The sequence below is a fragment of the Lissotriton vulgaris genome, chromosome 8 (assembly GCF_964263255.1).
Source record: "Lissotriton vulgaris chromosome 8, aLisVul1.2, whole genome shotgun sequence".
Lineage (NCBI taxonomy): Eukaryota > Metazoa > Chordata > Amphibia > Caudata > Salamandridae > Lissotriton > Lissotriton vulgaris.
Window position 1 is genome coordinate 555017258 of NC_141696.1, and position 18341 is coordinate 555035598.

Sequence of the window (18341 nt, forward strand, 5' to 3'; positions counted from 1 at the left end):
TCAGACCCCCCAGGATATAGCGGCAAGGATTAGCAAATTTAGCGGCACAAAAATGGAAATTTAGCGGCACAAATATGGAAATTTAGCGGCAATTTTGCGGCATTTTATGTGGCCATTTTTCCTACAACAAACACAGATATCTTAGTTTTTTTAGTTATTTAACAACATGAAGCTATGTATATTTGGTTTCTTTACAATGTAGACAATTTGGGGCAGATTTACAAGCCCCTTGCGCTGCTTTTACGCCGCCGTTGCGTCACTTTTGTGACGCAGTGGCGGCGCAAAAGATGCACCATGGTGCGGGGTATTTACAACGTGACGCATCTCCCAGATGCGTCACGTTGCAAAGCCCTGCGCCAGAAGAGGCGTACCATTGCAGGTCAGTTTGTGTCTTGCAATAGCCTTAGAGCTTGGTGCCACTGTACCTGCTGCACTAATGATGGCTATACCTATCGCCCCTTTACAGTGTATTTTGAACACGACCTGATATCCCACCGGATGCCCGTTCGACAGATCTAAACACTAGAGAAAGAGCAGTCAAAACCGCCAAGTGGTCACTTGTTAAACAGTAGCGAATGGAAAGGGGCGACCACTCGGTCCCCCCGAACGTATGGCGGAGTGCCTCGATCCCCCCGGGAAGCCATTTTGGGGCGGGAAGCGCGTCTCGGCTGGTATGCCCGAAGCGGCGTAGCCGGGGCGCGCTTTTTCCCGCCCTAGAGTGGGCTGGCCTAGACACCGACGTAGCCAGCCCCGCCCTAGGGGCAGGCAGGGGCGGGTTTTCGCCCGCCCTGAAGACGGATAAATAGAGACGCAAGACCTGAAGACGTCCTCTTGTTCTTGTGCTCCGAAGCTGCACCTCCTCGCTACACGTGAGCTCGGGACGGAACGAAGAGCCAATTTTGAGTGTTTTGATCTTTTTCTTTGTCTTCTAGATACTTCCTCGGAGAGATGCCCAAGAAAGGCGCAAAGAGAATGACGACCGACCAGATGGTGCGGGCCCTTTGCAAAGAGGTGTCCGACATAAAGAAACGGTTGGCGGAGCGAGATGGGGAGGAGGGTTCGGGCCCTGCGCCGGCTGGAGGGAGACCTAAGAGGCCGAAAAGGGTTCCAGCCGGTGGGGACGTCCCGGTTCCCTCTGCCCCGCTCGAGGCGCCGACCCCAGTACCGATGGAGGGGACTCCAATCCCCGTTGTCGTCACCCCGACATCCAAGGAAGACATGCCCCCCGAGCTGGCAGCACAGCTAGCAGCATGGTTGGGGGATAGTAGTGATGGCGCCACGGCTGCCGAGGCACAGGCGCTGATAAAAGGGCTTCGTGCGAAGAGAGAGGCAGCTAGAGTGGCTGCGCCGTTGGCGGGGATAGACAAGCCGCAAGCGGCAGAAGCTGCGTCCGGTTCAGGTAAGCGGCCATTGCCGATTGCAAGGGACGAGTCAGCACCCTCTCGTAGAGAGAGATTGGGACAACATGTGCCCTTAGCTATAAAGGAAAAGATCTGGGCAGGGGAGTACGTGAATATTTTTTCCTTGCTTGTTGATCATTATGATGTGGAGCATGTAAAAAGTCAGAAGGATCTAATGCATCCGAGTGTTTGGCGCGCAAAAATGGCCGCCTTTAAGGTAAATGAGAACATTGGCAACTGGGGCAATGCATGGGGTATTTTCACATCGATTTTGGGGGAACGTAGGCCCGAGTTGCTTCCTGAGTTTCCTGTTTATCAATCACGAATTATGGGTTACTCGACAGCGTATCAAGGTAACCATTGGTTTTGTTATGACAATCTGTTCAGGAAAGAAAAGGAACATAACAAGAGTTTGACTTGGGATTGTTACGATTCTTTAACATGGGATAAAATGAAAGAATCGGGAATGTTAAGAATGCCATTGGTCGGGAGCAATGTTGTTGATTACTCCCGCCAAAATGTGGGGACCCCCTTTAAACAAAGTACGAGCACCGACGACCAGTCGAGGCCCGCAGGCAATACAGGGAGAAAGGGTTTCTGTTTTAATTTCAACAAGGGGAAATGTACCAGGCCTCCGGGATCGTGTAAATTCAAGCACGAATGTAGTACGTGTGGGTCATCCCATCCTGAGTCATCGTGCAGAGCCAGAACGAGTGAGAATGGGGGTAAGGGGGGCGCCAAACAGGTCTAAGCTAGGCCGAGGGGCGCCTTTACCAACCCCGATTGATACCTTGGCAATGATTCCCTGGCTCAGCGAATACCCGGATCGTGCTTCTGCCGGGGTGCTGCGGAACGGTTTTACACATGGTTTCCGCATCCCGGTAGGGGACTTTCAGGGTGTAGGGATGTGCAAAAATCAACTTTCAGTTTTAAAACATACATCTGTAGTTCAAGGGAAAATTCAGAAAGAGGTTAGCCGGGGACGGGTCGCCGGCCCGTTTAGTGTACCCCCGGTACCGGATTTCGTTTGTTCTCCGTTAGGGGTGGTCCCCAAGAAGGACCCGGGTGAGTTTCGTTTGATCCATAATCTGTCTGCCCCACATGGTCTTTCGGTGAACGACGCAATTGATCCAGAGGTTTGTTCGGTGCGATACGCATCTTTTGATGAGGCAGTAGCCATCTTGAATCGCCTGGGGCACGGGACATTGATGGCGAAATCTGATATCGAGTCAGCGTTCCGGTTGCTCCCGGTACACCCAGACGATCAGCGTCTTCTGGGATTCGGGTTCCAGGGGTCATTTTACATGGATAGGTGTATGCCAATGGGATGTTCTATATCATGTGCCTACTTTGAGCAATTCAGTACTTTCTTGCAATGGGTGTTCACTAAGAAAACGGGTTTCGAAAATGTAATGCACTACCTTGACGACTTTTTGTTCCTTGGCCCCGCCGGTAATCTCGAATGTGCCCAGGCCTTAGCTGAATTTTGTGTGTTGATGGGTCATCTTGGCGTGCCATTGGCACCGGGTAAAACTATGGGTCCCACGACTTGCCTCGAGTTTTTGGGGATCGAGTTGGACTCAAGGGAGGGGTGCTTCCGTTTACCGGCTGGTAAAGTGTCGAAATTCAGGGCAGCCCTCCAAGTATGTTTAAATGCATCCAAAGTTACACTGCATCAGTTGCAACAATTAGTGGGAAAGTTGAACTTTGCCTTGAGGGTGATACCAATGGCTCGCCCTTTTTCCCGCTCAATTGCCCAAGCGATGGTTGGCCTAAAGGAGGGTCATCATCGCACAAGGTTATCGGCTGAGGTCCGCCAGGACATGCGGATTTGGTTAGCTTTCTTGGCGGACTTCAATGGCCGAGTCGTCTGGAACAAACCAGCCGTGTCCTCCGAAGAGCTTGGGCTATGGACAGATTCAGCAGGAAGCGTAGGTTTTGGCGCCATCTTCGGCACAAAATGGTCGGCAAAAAAGTGGCCCCTATGGTGGCACGAGAAGGGGCTGACGAGTAACATCGCTTTCCTTGAGCTATTTCCCATTCTGGTGGCCCTGAGAACCTGGCCAGAAGGGTTCAGAGATCATTCTGTTGTGTTCTGGTCCGACAATATGACCGTGGTAGAATGCATCAATAGTCAGGCAGCTCGTTGTAAATTGATTTTGAGGCTGCTCAAAGAAATTGTCTTACTGTGTATGCAACTGAACGTGGTATTCAGAGCAAAACATGTCCCAGGGGTGATGAATCAGGCTGCTGATGCACTGTCTCGTTTTCACATGCAGGCTTTCTCGGGTTTCCTCCCTTCAGCGGACCCGGAGCCGGCACCCTTCCCCGAAGCTCTCTGGTCTCTCGGTGCCCCGAACTTCGTCACCTCGTGGGAGAGAGTCTAGCACCCAGGACAAGGAAGGCATACGAAGGGGCGTTCCAGGCCTATTTAGCCTTTTTGGGGGCAGAGAGAGGGGGACTTTGGGGTCAGGAAGAGTGGGTAGTACTTTTTCTGATGTCCTTACGTAGGGCTGGGAAATCGGTGGCTACGGCCCAAAGGCATCGTGCCGCCATTTCCTTTGTTGCCAGGGCCCATGGCATCCTGGACCCAACAGCGTCTTTTACAGTACAGAAAGCGCTGCGTGGGTGGCAACGCCTAGAGGGTCGCAGAGTAGACATAAGACGACCGATAGGGCTAGATAGGTTGTCCCAGTTACTGGCCACACTCCCTAACACATGCTCGTCCCCTTTCGAGACCTGTTTGTTCCGGACTGCATTTACGCTGGCGTTTCACGGGGCTATGAGAGTTAGTGAGCTAGTTGCAAGGAACAAACAGGATGTGTCGGGGGGCTTGTGCAGGGAACATGTTCAGATCAGGGGTGATGCGATGATGGTCTCCTTTCTCAGGTCCAAGACTGACCAAGATGGGAGAGGGGACTGCACGATCATTCGCAGGAACCCCGAGTCATCCATGTGCCCGGTACGGTGCTTAGAAGATTACCTGGCACGAAGGGTGGCATCATGGGGGGGGACATTGTTGAGGCATGCAGACGCCACCCCGCTGACGAGGTTTCAGTTTCAGCGGGTGCTTGCAATGGCCATTGCCGCAGCGGGCTTGGACCCGGGCGAATTTGGGACCCATTCCTTTCGAATAGGGGCTGCCACTGAAGCTACAGCCAGGGGTCTTAATGTGGAACAAGTGAAACGTGTGGGGCGCTGGTCCTCCAATTGTTATAAGAGGTACGTGCGATTGCACATGTTGTGAAGCTGTAATCATGTTCTCACGCTTCTTGTCTTTTGTTTGTTTTCAGTTGCGCAAGCCTACGCGGCAGGGCGGACTGTGCAGTCGACCCAACACCAGGCCAGCGGTCGCACGTCACCGGCTGTGAGGAAGGAGGTGTGGGTCGTGGGCCACTCATACGTGAGACGGGCCGCAGACGTATTCAAAGCAGGTGACATGATTCACGTACCTGGGGAATACGGGTACAGAGTGTCCTTCTACGGAAGGGGCGGTCTCTGTATTGACCAGTTTCAGAAGTTCTTTGAGGGTTTGTTAGAGCGGATGAGGTCACCGCCGTCCATAGTCATAGTGCATTTGGGGGGCAATGATTTGGTCACCACCGGTAGACGACTTCTCCTGGAGGCTATGCTTTCCACGGTAAGTTGGTTAGCAAGGAGAGTTCCGGGGAGCATAATTGCGTGGTCTCATATGATCCCACGAAAAGTGTGGCGGGGGGCTATCTCGATCCCTGCTTTGAATCATTCCGTTAGAAAATTGAATAACAAAGTGACTAGGTTGTTCCGTTCCAAGACATTGCATTCGATCTCGCATAGTTGTATTAACGATGACAGTATGTATTTGGGGGATGGTGTGCATTTGTCGAGGGTGGGGAATGAGTTACTCATAGGAGACTTCCTAGCTTGGTTGAAATCGTTGAAATCATGACCTTTAGGTAGGAGTTTTGTGGGGGGTCCGGATAGCCGGTCAACTATCCGGACCTGTGGCGGTAAGGTCATGATCGGTGAGCACTAATTGGTAGATCCCTATGAGTGGGCGTCACCCAACACGGATGGGAGCGCTCGGGAGAGGTGGCCATTGGCCCCTCAGTGGGGAGGCGGTCCCGTCTAAGGGCGGGTCGCCGGAAGTAAAGGAAAGGCGGTCAAGGCCCCTTCCTTTGTAGGAGGGGTTACAGCCCCCTCCTGGGGAATTTCCCGGGGCCAGTGTCATCTGCGACGGCAGATGCGGTAAGTTGTGTGGGGTGGGGGGAGGTCCACGATACCTTCTAGATACCACACACAAGTCTTCGAACGACCTTTAAATGGCGTCGAGTCTTAAGTGCCCCCGTCAAGTCAAGGGAAATTGTTAGTAGTTGCACTTGAGGTAAGCCTCTGTGCTGTCGCCCCTCCCAAGTGGGAGGGGTAAGTCTGGTTAGGGATCTTGACACCGGTTATGACCTTGCCGTTGGCCCTTAAACGTTAGGATGTACAATTTCAGTGTTTCTAGAGAATGTTTTTGTAGGATGCTAGTTCGGCTAGGAGAACCTCTGTATTAGAGAATATGTTAAGGTTAGCCAAACATCGCAATGTGATAATGAAATTGTACATAACATAAAACGTTTAATGTTTTAATTTTTTGTTTTAATAAATACGGCCGGGATGGTTACTCCATCCCACATCCAAAAACTTTAAGAACTGTTTCCGGTTTTCCTCCTTTCGGGGATTGTGTTGAGAGGGGGTGGCGGGTATCTCAGCCATATGGAAAGGGGCGACCACTCGGTCCCCCCGAACGTATGGCGGAGTGCCTCGATCCCCCCGGGAAGCCATTTTGGGGCGGGAAGCGCGTCTCGGCTGGTATGCCCGAAGCGGCGTAGCCGGGGCGCGCTTTTTCCCGCCCTAGAGTGGGCTGGCCTAGACACCGACGTAGCCAGCCCCGCCCTAGGGGCAGGCAGGGGCGGGTTTTCGCCCGCCCTGAAGACGGATAAATAGAGACGCAAGACCTGAAGACGTCCTCTTGTTCTTGTGCTCCGAAGCTGCACCTCCTCGCTACACGTGAGCTCGGGACGGAACGAAGAGCCAATTTTGACCCTCCCACCAGCCCCTGAGGACAGCAAGTTGTTGTGCAATAAAGTGAATTTATAAGTTTGTTCTTTCCATTTCGTTTACAGGCTGTGAGAGTATCAGTTTGTTGTTGATCATAATAAAGTATGGTGAATATCGTGTAGGTTGTTATGACTAAAATGATTTAATGTAGTGTGGCATTTTATGCATGTTCTTTCGGTCGTAGCGACCAATGTTTTCATAAGTTTGAGTAAGAATTGTCGTATTTATTCTTTGGTAGGCGGTAAGGTCATGATCGGTGAGCACTAATTGGTAGATCCCTATGAGTGGGCGTCACCCAACACGGATGGGAGCGCTCGGGAGAGGTGGCCATTGGCCCCTCAGTGGGGAGGCGGTCCCGTCTAAGGGCGGGTCGCCGGAAGTAAAGGAAAGGCGGTCAAGGCCCCTTCCTTTGTAGGAGGGGTTACAGCCCCCTCCTGGGGAATTTCCCGGGGCCAGTGTCATCTGCGACGGCAGATGCGGTAAGTTGTGTGGGGTGGGGGGAGGTCCACGATACCTTCTAGATACCACACACAAGTCTTCGAACGACCTTTAAATGGCGTCGAGTCTTAAGTGCCCCCGTCAAGTCAAGGGAAATTGTTAGTAGTTGCACTTGAGGTAAGCCTCTGTGCTGTCGCCCCTCCCAAGTGGGAGGGGTAAGTCTGGTTAGGGATCTTGACACCGGTTATGACCTTGCCGTTGGCCCTTAAACGTTAGGATGTACAATTTCAGTGTTTCTAGAGAATGTTTTTGTAGGATGCTAGTTCGGCTAGGAGAACCTCTGTATTAGAGAATATGTTAAGGTTAGCCAAACATCGCAATGTGATAATGAAATTGTACATAACATAAAACGTTTAATGTTTTAATTTTTTGTTTTAATAAATACGGCCGGGATGGTTACTCCATCCCACATCCAAAAACTTTAAGAACTGTTTCCGGTTTTCCTCCTTTCGGGGATTGTGTTGAGAGGGGGTGGCGGGTATCTCAGCCATACTGCATGTTGGTACTTGTAGTTTCGTTGCAAAATGTCAGCCTGCAAATCGTCTCCGATTTAAAAGCGGGGACTGGTTGAAGTTGACACCCATGACATGGGGCCACTTGACGCCCGTGTTAAATTTCTCGCCTCTAGGATTTTTCCCATGGCTCACTCCCAGGGGGAAATGGTCTGCAATAGGTGAACTCAACCCTCTGACTTCATCCCTTGTCCAGCGCGCCTCTGCAGATACCCCGTCCCGTGTGCGCCTCAGCTCTCTCGGCTGAGTGGTTCTGTCTGTTTATCTTGAGGGACAGACATCTCTGCACGGCGCTCCGTCTCCAAGCCCGCGAATAGGGTGACCAACTGGCATTGGTGCAAATTCAGGACGGTGAGTATACAAATTCAGGACAAAGGGTCAAAATTCAGGACACAAATTCAGGACAGGAGGTCAAAATTCAGGACAAAACTTCAGGACAATAGGTACGTTTTAACACATCAGAGGTCGCGCAATAGTATATAAGTAAGCCCAGCCATTTCCAAACATATTCAACCGTTTGCAAACCAATCCATCATGTATCCTTCCATCTATCATTTCACTCATCCATCCCTTCATCCATCCCCTCATCCATCCTTTCACTCATCTCCATTATCCATCCACCCTTTTACCCTATCCACCTGTACACTTATCCATCCACTCCTCATCCCATCCATCCATTCACTCATCCATTCAGCCATTTACCCTTTCACCAATCCAGCCATCCTTTCACTTACTAATCCTTCCACCCATCCACTATTTTAGTCATCCATCCATCCTCCCTTTCTCTCTCCATCGACCCTTTCACTTAGCCATCCTTCCTTCCATCCATCCTTTCACCCACCCATCATCCATCCATCCTTATGTCCTTCCCCTCATCATCCATCCTTCCCCTTATCACCCATCCATCCTTTTCCCTCATCATCCATCCATCCAGCGCCAAGAAACCTAATGGTGTTAGCGCGCTCAATAAATTAATTTAACATAACATAACATAACATCCTTTTCCCTCATCAGCCATCCATCCTTCTACCCACCCACACTTCATCCATCCATCCTTCCCCTCATCATCCATCCATCCTTCCCCTCATCATTCATCGATCCATCCATACTTTCACCCACCCCCTCATCATCCATCCATTCCCTCATCACCCATCCATCCATCCTTTCACCCACCCCCTCATCATCCATCCATCCACCCTTCCCCTCATCATCCATCCATCCACCCTTCCCCTCATCATCCATCCTTTCACCCACCCCCTCATCAACCATCCATCCATCCCCTCATCATCCATCCATCCATCCTTCCCCTCATCCATCCATCCTTCCCCTCCATCCATCCATCCTTCTCCTCATCCATCATCCTTCCCCTCATCCATCTTTCCCCTCATCCATCATCCAGCTACCCTTCCACCCATACATCCAGCTATTTACATTTTCTCTCCATCCGTCCCCTCTCATCAATCCATCCATCCTCTCTCATTATCCATTTATTCAATCTTTCATTCATCCATTCACCCTTTCACTAATTCATCCAGCCATTCACCCATCCCTTCACTTACTTACTCACCGACCTTTCCATATTAATCTTGAGCTGAGCCCTTTTGAGAAGAGGCCCATCAAGAACTTCACCCTCGCTGCAGGGGCCGTTCCAGGACTGGGACAGAAGCCACCCAGGGCGGAGACAGGATCCACCACAGGGGGGACAAGAGCCATCACAGGTGTAGGTGGACTGGAGCCACAACATGGGTTGACAGGAGCCATCACAGGCGGGGGATGGACTGGAGCCACCACATGGGGGGACAGGAGCCATCACTGAGGGGAGGGCAGGAGCCTTCACAGGAGAGGGAACAGGATCCACCAGGGTGGGCACAGGGGTGGGCATGCAGTATTCTAGTATCATCTTGGGCTACTCGCCCCCTCCTGCACAAGACAACGAGAAGACAGGCTCTCTGTCCAAAATGCCATCCCCCACTGTGATGTACAGTACTTACAGGAGATACTCTAAGAGAACTGATTGAACTGATTGTCCACCATACTTTGTTAATCAGTGTGGGTGCGATTGTGCCATTTCTTTATTTTCTTACATTATAGACTGCATGTTGAAGAACCGAGGTTTGCTTACAATTTAGTGACAGCAATTACGCTCTGTGAAGAGAACCACGTGCTGCCTCGGTGTAAACAGGGATGTAATCTGGCTGAGTCTCGGATGTTTGGGGCCCTGGGTAGAAATGGAATGTGCGAGCCCCCTCCAAAGAGCAGAGACATGATGCATTCAGGGCTGTTTGCATGTGAATAGATGTCGCTGCTCCTGAGCCTGCAGCCCCTCCCTCTCAGTCACCTTCGCAGCGCCACTTAACAGGTCAGCAAGGGCTGGAGGTTTCAGGGCTGCTCCCCCCCTCCTCTCAGTCACCTTCGAAGCACCTCTTAACAGGTCATCAAGGGCTGGAGGTGTGAGGGTTGCCACCCCGCTGTGCCTCTCCAATGCTGCTGAGTATCTTGGCTGCTAGCCCAATTCACAGGTGATAGCCACATAAAGCAGACCCCCCGGATAAAGCGAAAAATGCAGCGATTTCTACAAAAAATGCCAATTTCGCTGGCATTTTTGTAAAAATCGCGGCATTTTTTTAAAAGTGCCGATTTCGCGGCAAATCGCGAAATCGCGATATCCTGGAGGGTCTGTATTGTGCCTTTGTTAGTATATACAAGATGGCATCTTGGCCTGAAAGTAAATATAGCCTTGGGTTTCCCAATCTGGCTGCTGACAGGAGTTAGCAGCCACATTAGCTATTTAAGGTGTTGTGGGAATATCTGGACTCATAAATTGTCTCCATAATATTTCACCTCCTTAAAAAAACTGGAATGCCTGGATGGAATAGCCCACAAAAGTTGTAAGCATGCAGAACTTGATGTGGAAATACCAACTCTAGCATGCTCTTTCCCATTTCTTAGGGGCATATTTGTAGGAGGCATGTATTCCTGCGACCCAGAAGTGCCGATATCCAGTATATTGTTAATCCAGGGTGCCTAATTACCTATGAGGTATTGCTTCATTATTGGTACAGGAAGTACTGTTTTAGGCAGCCTGGGGAATCATACCGGTGTCTCACTATATTTGTGTATTAAATAATAAAATGGTAAAGAACAAAGAAAGACTTGAAATGTCTGCTTATGACCCACATATTTGTATGAGTAAATCCTTTCACAAGGTCAATACAAACAACTGTGAATTCCAAGAGTGGTTTTGCATTCATAAAAATACAATTCCAGCATGTAAGCCACGCTTACATGCTCCAGAAGTCTTGTGCATAAGGCAGTCTGTGGATAGTTTATATTAAAAGGAATATGATTAGAAGGGAATATTGTGACTCAGTGTGATAGTTCATTTCTATTTGTAAAATCATTTCTCGAAGAGCAGGAGGCAATTCTTAACCCATTGCAATTGCAAGGATGGAGGCCCGTGAAGGACATTGACTTCATCTCTGCATCCCATTCTTGCAGAGACTCCTTTAAAAAAAAGTATTGGCTGGTTGGAAATAACTTTGGTAGGATCTCCCCCTAGGAGGAACTCCCCCAAAGACCACCCACCAATATTGACAAGGTGGAAGCAGTCCCCTCCAACCGCCACCTGCCAGAGTCGAAACCGTGGTCCTGACAGACTAACAGAGTTGCTCACACCTGTCATGGATGCCATCATCTGCCTGATACCATGCTCAGCACTCCAGGTGCCATTTAATCACACCACAAGTCATGGTACATTACTGATTGAGTTTTGTACTGTGGAGAGGTTATGCAGCAATGTCACCTTAGTGAGTGTGGGAGACCTGGGACGATAATGAGGGAGATGATGCAGGTGCAACACACCCCACTGCAGCTGCATCATGTATATTTCGAAGGAACACAATCCTAGACAATTCATTCACATGAGCACACTCAGCTCTAGTGGCCCAACTCCAGTGGACTGCGACTCACGGACACTTATGTTTGTATATTGGGTGATCTGCGTACTTTCTCTGGTTACCACTATGATTCTTTGCAGTCGTTCATATAATGCTAGTGTTTTCTGTTTCCTTTTAATGGTGATCACTGTTGAAGTTGATGCCAGTAACAAGCACTCTGTGAGGGCTGGCTTACACTCACCCACACCCCTCCAATACAGGTATCACTGTACATGCGGCCCTGGCAATAATGGGGACAGGCACACGTCCCCGTAGCCAGTTCCACAAACTATCTTAGTGTGTCCGTGTGGTCATAATGTATGCATGAGGGCCCCGGGCCCTACAACATTACATTGTGCTGTGTGCAGCGGACGCAACCATGTCACCGCAGGCAGCAGGTTGGGCATGGGCATGTAGCATGTAGCTGTGTCGTCACCCACTCAATACGTAAGAGGATTGGACTGAGCCGTCATACGCAGGTCAAGCGTGGGTGTGTGTATGACATTAGCGGGGCCCTGGCAGTGTTCAGTACAGGAAATGTGCACATGCATGTGTCTCTGTCGCAGTGTGGGTGTCCTTTGTGGGATGTAGGTGGTCCCTGATGGAAATTGGACACCCAAGTATGTGTACTATTTCGGCTTCCATGGGCTCTGACACCACCTGCTCCTGTTCGGTCACCTACTTTTGGCATTCTGACACCTGGCATTGGAATGCCATTTGTGCCTCGGTGAATTGTTTGAGCCTGGCGTGGTGGTGGGTGCTTCCTGCTGTGTGGTCTGTGCAGGGGCTGGGCTCTCCTCTATGTAGCTTGGCTGCCCTGCTCCTGGGATTGGGTTGTCTAGGATGTCCATGGGCTGTTGTAGGGCATCGGTGTTGGAGGTGTGGTTTTCCGCTTCAGCATCACTGATGAGTTGTCTGGTCTGCTCTACTGGAGGTGCTGTGTGTCCCTCTACAATGTGAAGGGGAGATGCATGTTGACATTGTTTTGACATGTATGTTGGCACATTGTTTTTGTTTACATGCAGACTGTATGTCAAGGTGCATTGTGACTGTTTGTGAGGTGCTGAATTTTGATAGTGGACAGTGTACATTTGGAATACATGACAGATGTGAGGTTGTACGCGTATATTCCCATCTCACAGTGCTCTGTTAGATGTAGTTGGCCTGTTCCTGTGCATGTACGGAGCCAGTGGTGTCCGCTGTGCTGGGGTGTCAGGGTTGCACATTGTACCACATTGTCGTCAATGTGGATGTGCTGTTCTTGCTATGTGTGTGTGCTGCAGTGTGTCACGGGGATCAGGGACATGATCCATGGTCATTGTGGGTGTGCAGTGTGCTACACATCGTTGTGCATGTGTGCCATTGTGCCCATCTCCCCCGTCCCCCCAGTCCCTGGTCGTTACTTGCTCTGTTGATCTTGTGTCAGGACCTCTGGAGCTGTGTCTGGACTCCCAGCTCCTTGCACTGTCTCCACACTGATGACTGTGGCCCGGTTTCCTCCAGCTCCTCCTGTGGCGCAGGACTCCCACCTCCTGTCGCCGTTGCTGCCTTCCTGTTGGCAGCGGGTTTGTCGTTGGTTTGGTTTTCACATCATGCCAGTGCCTCTTGGCCACCTCCATTGCCCTCCTCGACACTCCAACTGCATTCATGGTAGTCCAATTGTGGGTCAGTTGATGGTAGTGTTCTGTCACCTTGTGACGCTGATCTGGTTTGCCTGCGGACTGCACCCCATCTTCCTCTCCCTCTTCTCCTTGGTGTTCCCCGACCCCGTTGTTTGTTGCTGGTGGTCTGTGGCGCTTGTGGGGTTCATGTTGTCCTCTGCACGCGGTCCGAGTGCATCCATGTTGCTACTCACTTTGTGATTGTTTTTGGTGTTTTCTTTTTGTTGTTTTTTTAGTGCATTTTCCCACCAGACCCGTGGGATTTGCAGGCCTGCCGCTGGTTTTCGCTGCTTTTTGTATCGCAATTGGCCTCATCGCACTTTTTTTGTGTTCGTGTTTTGCATTTTTGCGGCGTCGCATTGACTTTATCGCGGACATTTGACGCATTGTTGGGAGTCGCGGTCATTTGACACCTTGTCGGGGGCCTATCGCATGGTGCCTCCGTGTTGTGAATACTTAGTTAGCACGGCGTAATTTTACAGCGATAGACTGCGATGTTGAAAGGTGCGTTAAGTTACTTTTGCGATGGTTATCACACGTTCTTGAGAATATCCCCCCAAGTTGGGTGAGTAATTGACGTACGGTTTGCAGCAGCAGTTGTAACTGCAAACCGTTGATACATTGCATTCCGAATCAAGAAGAGAAGGTTGGATGTTCCTTTCACACCTCCTCCTATTTGCCATTCTGAATGAGTCAAAAAAGGCACTTTGAGAGTCAGAAAGCTTTAGAACATAGTGACATGCCCTTTTGCTGTGACTAAGTCTGTGATTTTATAAATTGCATGCTTTTACGATCACAAAAATAGTTTGTCCAGGAGGCCTGAAATGGCTGTTATTTAAAAAGATTATTGCATGAATTTATGGAATGGGTTACAGCACTCTTTTGAGGTAAAAATATCATGAGTCATAATATCAAAGAGATGTACATCGGGTTTTGCTAATAATTCCAAAATTTAAAACATTGTTTACTAAAATATCATGCTATTTAAAGCAGTTAATTTTAATGTTGCAGTTTAATTGTCTATCAATATGTGATTTTTTTTTTTTTTAATGTTTGTTATGTGTAATTCTTTGGTATTTTTTGATGTTTTTACTATATAGATTTTATGGGTTGTGGGATGTTTGGGGAATACAATGAGCAGTGTGATATTTAAAATGTATAAAAAATATTAGTATTTATAATTTCTGGATTCTAATTTCCTATTCATTTAATTTAGATTTTTAATATGTGATATGTGTTTTTATTGGGTGATTGGGTTGGTAGCATTTGATTGTTTTCACCTTTAAATGTAATTATGGTATAGGTTGTTTTTATGTTTTTTTTAGAAATGGGGTGCATTGTTTAGGGATTTTTTAAACATATCACTTGGGGGAGCAAGCGTTTTAAAGCAGATAGCTCAGGGAGGTGGGTAGTAGTGGAGCTCAATATAGGCTATACCCTGTGTGTAGTTTACAGTTCCAACCAGGACGACCCAGAAATCTACGACTACCTGGAAGGAGAGCTAGCTAACTGGCCTACCCCTATTATAGTCTGCGGGGACTTAAACATCTCGGTTGACTGGAATATGGTGGCCGGTTATTCAGGAAGTAAACCCAGAGTATATCGTGCACTGGATTCTCTCATAAAATCCCATGGGCTTATGGACGTCTGGGGGGCCAAGGAGCAATTGGACTCAGGCTATACATATTTTTCTGGACCTTCTCAACGATATTCTAAGCTCGATTACTTCCTGATCTCCTCTCCAGAGATAAACAAGGTGCATATTAAGAGACTACCGAAGTCAATTTCGGATCATAATCCTCTGATTTTGGTCTGTGAAATGACTAAGGTGGAGAGGAAGCACACTAGCTGGACATTTGAGAGAAAACTACTCTCAGATTCCAGGTTTGTGGAGCATATTAGAAAATGGGCGAGAGAATTCTATGATGCAAATTGCTACAGCACGTCGTGTAACGGCGTTTGGGAAGCATTCAAAGCCTCTTTTAGGGGCGAAATGATAAGCTGCTCAGCAAGGTTAAGGAGAGAGGATAGGAGAGAGATTGAGAACCTCATGGGCGAGTTAGTGGTAGCGGAAGAACAGCATATTATAGACATTAGTCAAGGGGCAGATGGTCAGGTAAACCTAAATAAAATTACTACTACTAAGGCTGATCTCCAGAGAATAATAACACAGAAGGAAGTTAGCGAGTACCAGGCGTCTAGGGCAAGGCGCTAAGAAACAGGGGAGCAGGCAGGGAGGGCACTGGCCTTACGAATAAGACAAGAGAGGACCAAGAACAAAATCTCTTGTATGCATGAGAATGGAAACGATTATAGCGAACCAACAGACATTCTAAGGGTTTTTAAGAATTTTTATCAAGCGTTGTATGACGATGAGGGAGGGATGTGTGACCAAAACCCGGTCTATGAGGATGGGGGTCCAGGGCTAGATGAGCTGGCCAGGGAAGATCTCGATAGAGACCTGGTCCTGAGCGAAATAACTACAGCCCTGCAGGAGCTAGCTGCCGGCAAGGCCGCAGGCCCAGACGGGATCCCCCTGGAGGCTTATAAATGCATGGAAAAAGAGATTGCCCCTATCCTGCTGGATCTATTCACTGATATCTTGTGTACAGGCAAAATACCGGACTCTTGGAAGGAGACCAACATCGTCATCTTTCATAAGAAAGGGAAGCCCAAAGAACTGCCGGGGTCCTATCGCCCAATTTCGCTCATTAACGCGGACACACAGTTATACTCCAAGGTCTGGGCTAACAGGTTGGGGGGGATTATAGGTCATCTTGTCTCCCCGTGGCAGCATGGGTTCGTGCCGGGTAGAGGTGCGACGGACCACACCAGTCGAGCAATAACTTTATTTGACGCCATTGTTGCTACTGGGAGGGAGATGGCCATGATCCTCCTCGACGCGGAGAAAGCTTTTGACCGCGTGGTCTGGGACTTTATGTGGGCTATTCTGGCCGGTAGAGGCTTCGGCAGCAAATTTGTGAGGGCTAATAAAGCCATGTACGCGGATCCAGTGGCTAGGGTTCTTGTTATGGGCCAGCACTCAGACAAAATATCAATTAAGAGGGGGACACGCCAGGGCTGTCCATGCTCTCCAATTCTGTTTTCCCTGTACATAGACCCCCTCATACAGAAAATGTTAGCCTCCCCTCAGATCAGTCCGGTGGTTTGTAATGGCTCTTCCACGAAATTGCTGGCTTATGCTGACGCTCTGGCAATAATAACTACGGATCCTCATCGAGCTATGCCTGTCTTATCACAACTGGCCAAGGAATTTGGGCATCATTCTGGCTATCGTTTAAATGAAGAGAAAGTCCAGATCATTTGCACTAAGAATAATAATAAGACGGATCAAAGATTTGTAGATTCAGCTGTATATCTAGGGGTTAGGGTTAATGCCTCGGTAGATAAGATCATTGAAGAAAACTACCCACCCCTCATTGAATCAATCGAATCTGATCTGAAAAGAATCAATGTCCTACATCTTTCTTTGATAGGCAGGGTCAATGTCCTAAAAATGACTATGTTCCCCAAATTGTTATATCTTTTCAGGGCTATCCCATTATTATTAGGAGACAGTCTGATTAGGAAAATAGAAGCCACCTTTGTAAAATGTGTCTGGCAATATGGTTAGATCAGGCGCTCGATCAATCTTTTGTCACTTCCATTGGCAAGAGGGGGATTGGCTATGCCAAATCTTAGACTTTATCATCTTACCTGCTTACTCACACAAATGAATATACTGTTTCAACTCGATCCCGCTCCTCAGGAGGATTTGGCCGGGAATCAAAGCCTCCCATCTATTTTCACGCTCCTGTTGGGGAGGAAGGCCCTAGGGGTGTTGAATTGTGAAGTTGAGCGCAGATACTACAGGAAAGCCAGATATAAGATTTTATAAAGGGTCTGGGGAACATGGAAGGCCATTAGAAAAATTTTGAATATCCCTAAAATCAATGTTAATATGAATCTCTGGAAATCCAGCCTTTTCCCCCCACCTAGGACAGAGTAATATTTCTATGGTTTGGAGGGAGTGTGGGATAAGGTGTTTCAGAGATATTATGACAGGTAACAAAATTCTTAGCTTTGAGGTGATAAAGCAGAAATACGGTGTCCCTCAAAGCCACTGGTTTTTATACGGGCAAATCGTTCAATCATTGTCGGCAATAAGACCAAGGTTCACGTTGCCTCCTGGCAACTCAATGGTTGACTATTTAATTGGAGGGGGTAAAAAGATAAGAATAGTCTATAATCATCTGCTCCTTAGTCTGCAGGACGACTTGGAGAAAACTGAAACCTCTTTGGCACAGAAGGTGGGGGATCCTGATGTCGATCTAGACCTTGCCCTGCTTTTAAATAAGAAAATATTCTGGTCCTCAAACCTAAGGGCCCAACATTACAAGACCCTGTTTAATCTCTATTATACCCCTGTGAAATTGTATGGATGGGGAGTAAGAGAAGATGATAGATGCCCTAAATGTAATAGCGGCCCTGCAGATCTATTACACATGTTTTATCACTGCCCCAGTCTTATTATAATTCGTAGGGAGATAACTCTGTTTCTGGAGGGGATGCTAGGTCATAACATCGATCTATCCCCTACACTCGTCTTAACAGGGACAGACAACAAGTTAAAGGCGGGGAGGGATGCTAAAGCCCTCGTCTTTATCTCAGTCGCTGTTTTGCGAATCCTAATCTCTGCAGGTTGGAAGGATACCACTGCCCCCACGTTCCAGATGTGGCTTGCCAGACTCATGGGCATGCACAATGTAGAGTCATGTCTTTACGAATTTAAGGACAAAAAATCTAAATAAATGGGCAGAACAATCTGGGCACCATTAAAAGATTGGAGGGACTCGAAATAATTAATTTTAACATATATATTTATTTGGGTTATCGGGTCTTACCCATCTCTCTTTTATTGGGTCTCCTTAATATTCAAACTTGTATAAAATGTATATCCCCTGACTGTTTTATGCAAACTAAATTATGTCTATTAATAATATTGTACCATCTGTATTAGGTTTTTTAATGAACTGTATTTGCATTGATTTATTGTCTGGCTTACACCGTGTCTCTCAATAAAATAAAAAAACATTTTAAAAAAGAGAGCTGTTTCAGTACTAGATCCACTATAAGACGTGGATGGAACTCGTCCAGTAGCTTATTCTTTTGAACAAATGATCCTATTTGATTTTTCATACCACTTTACATAATTTTGGAAATTAAGCGTGGGCCAAAATGAGGGAGGACATT

At 48.2% G+C, this 18341-nt stretch overlaps 1 protein-coding gene across 1 annotated transcript in view; it reads left to right on the top strand.

The window, feature by feature from the left end:
- NALCN (sodium leak channel, non-selective) overlaps positions 1-18341 on the top strand; it is a 2672759-nt gene that overhangs the window by 2586503 nt on the left and 67915 nt on the right. The gene's annotated exons all lie outside the window — the stretch shown is intronic.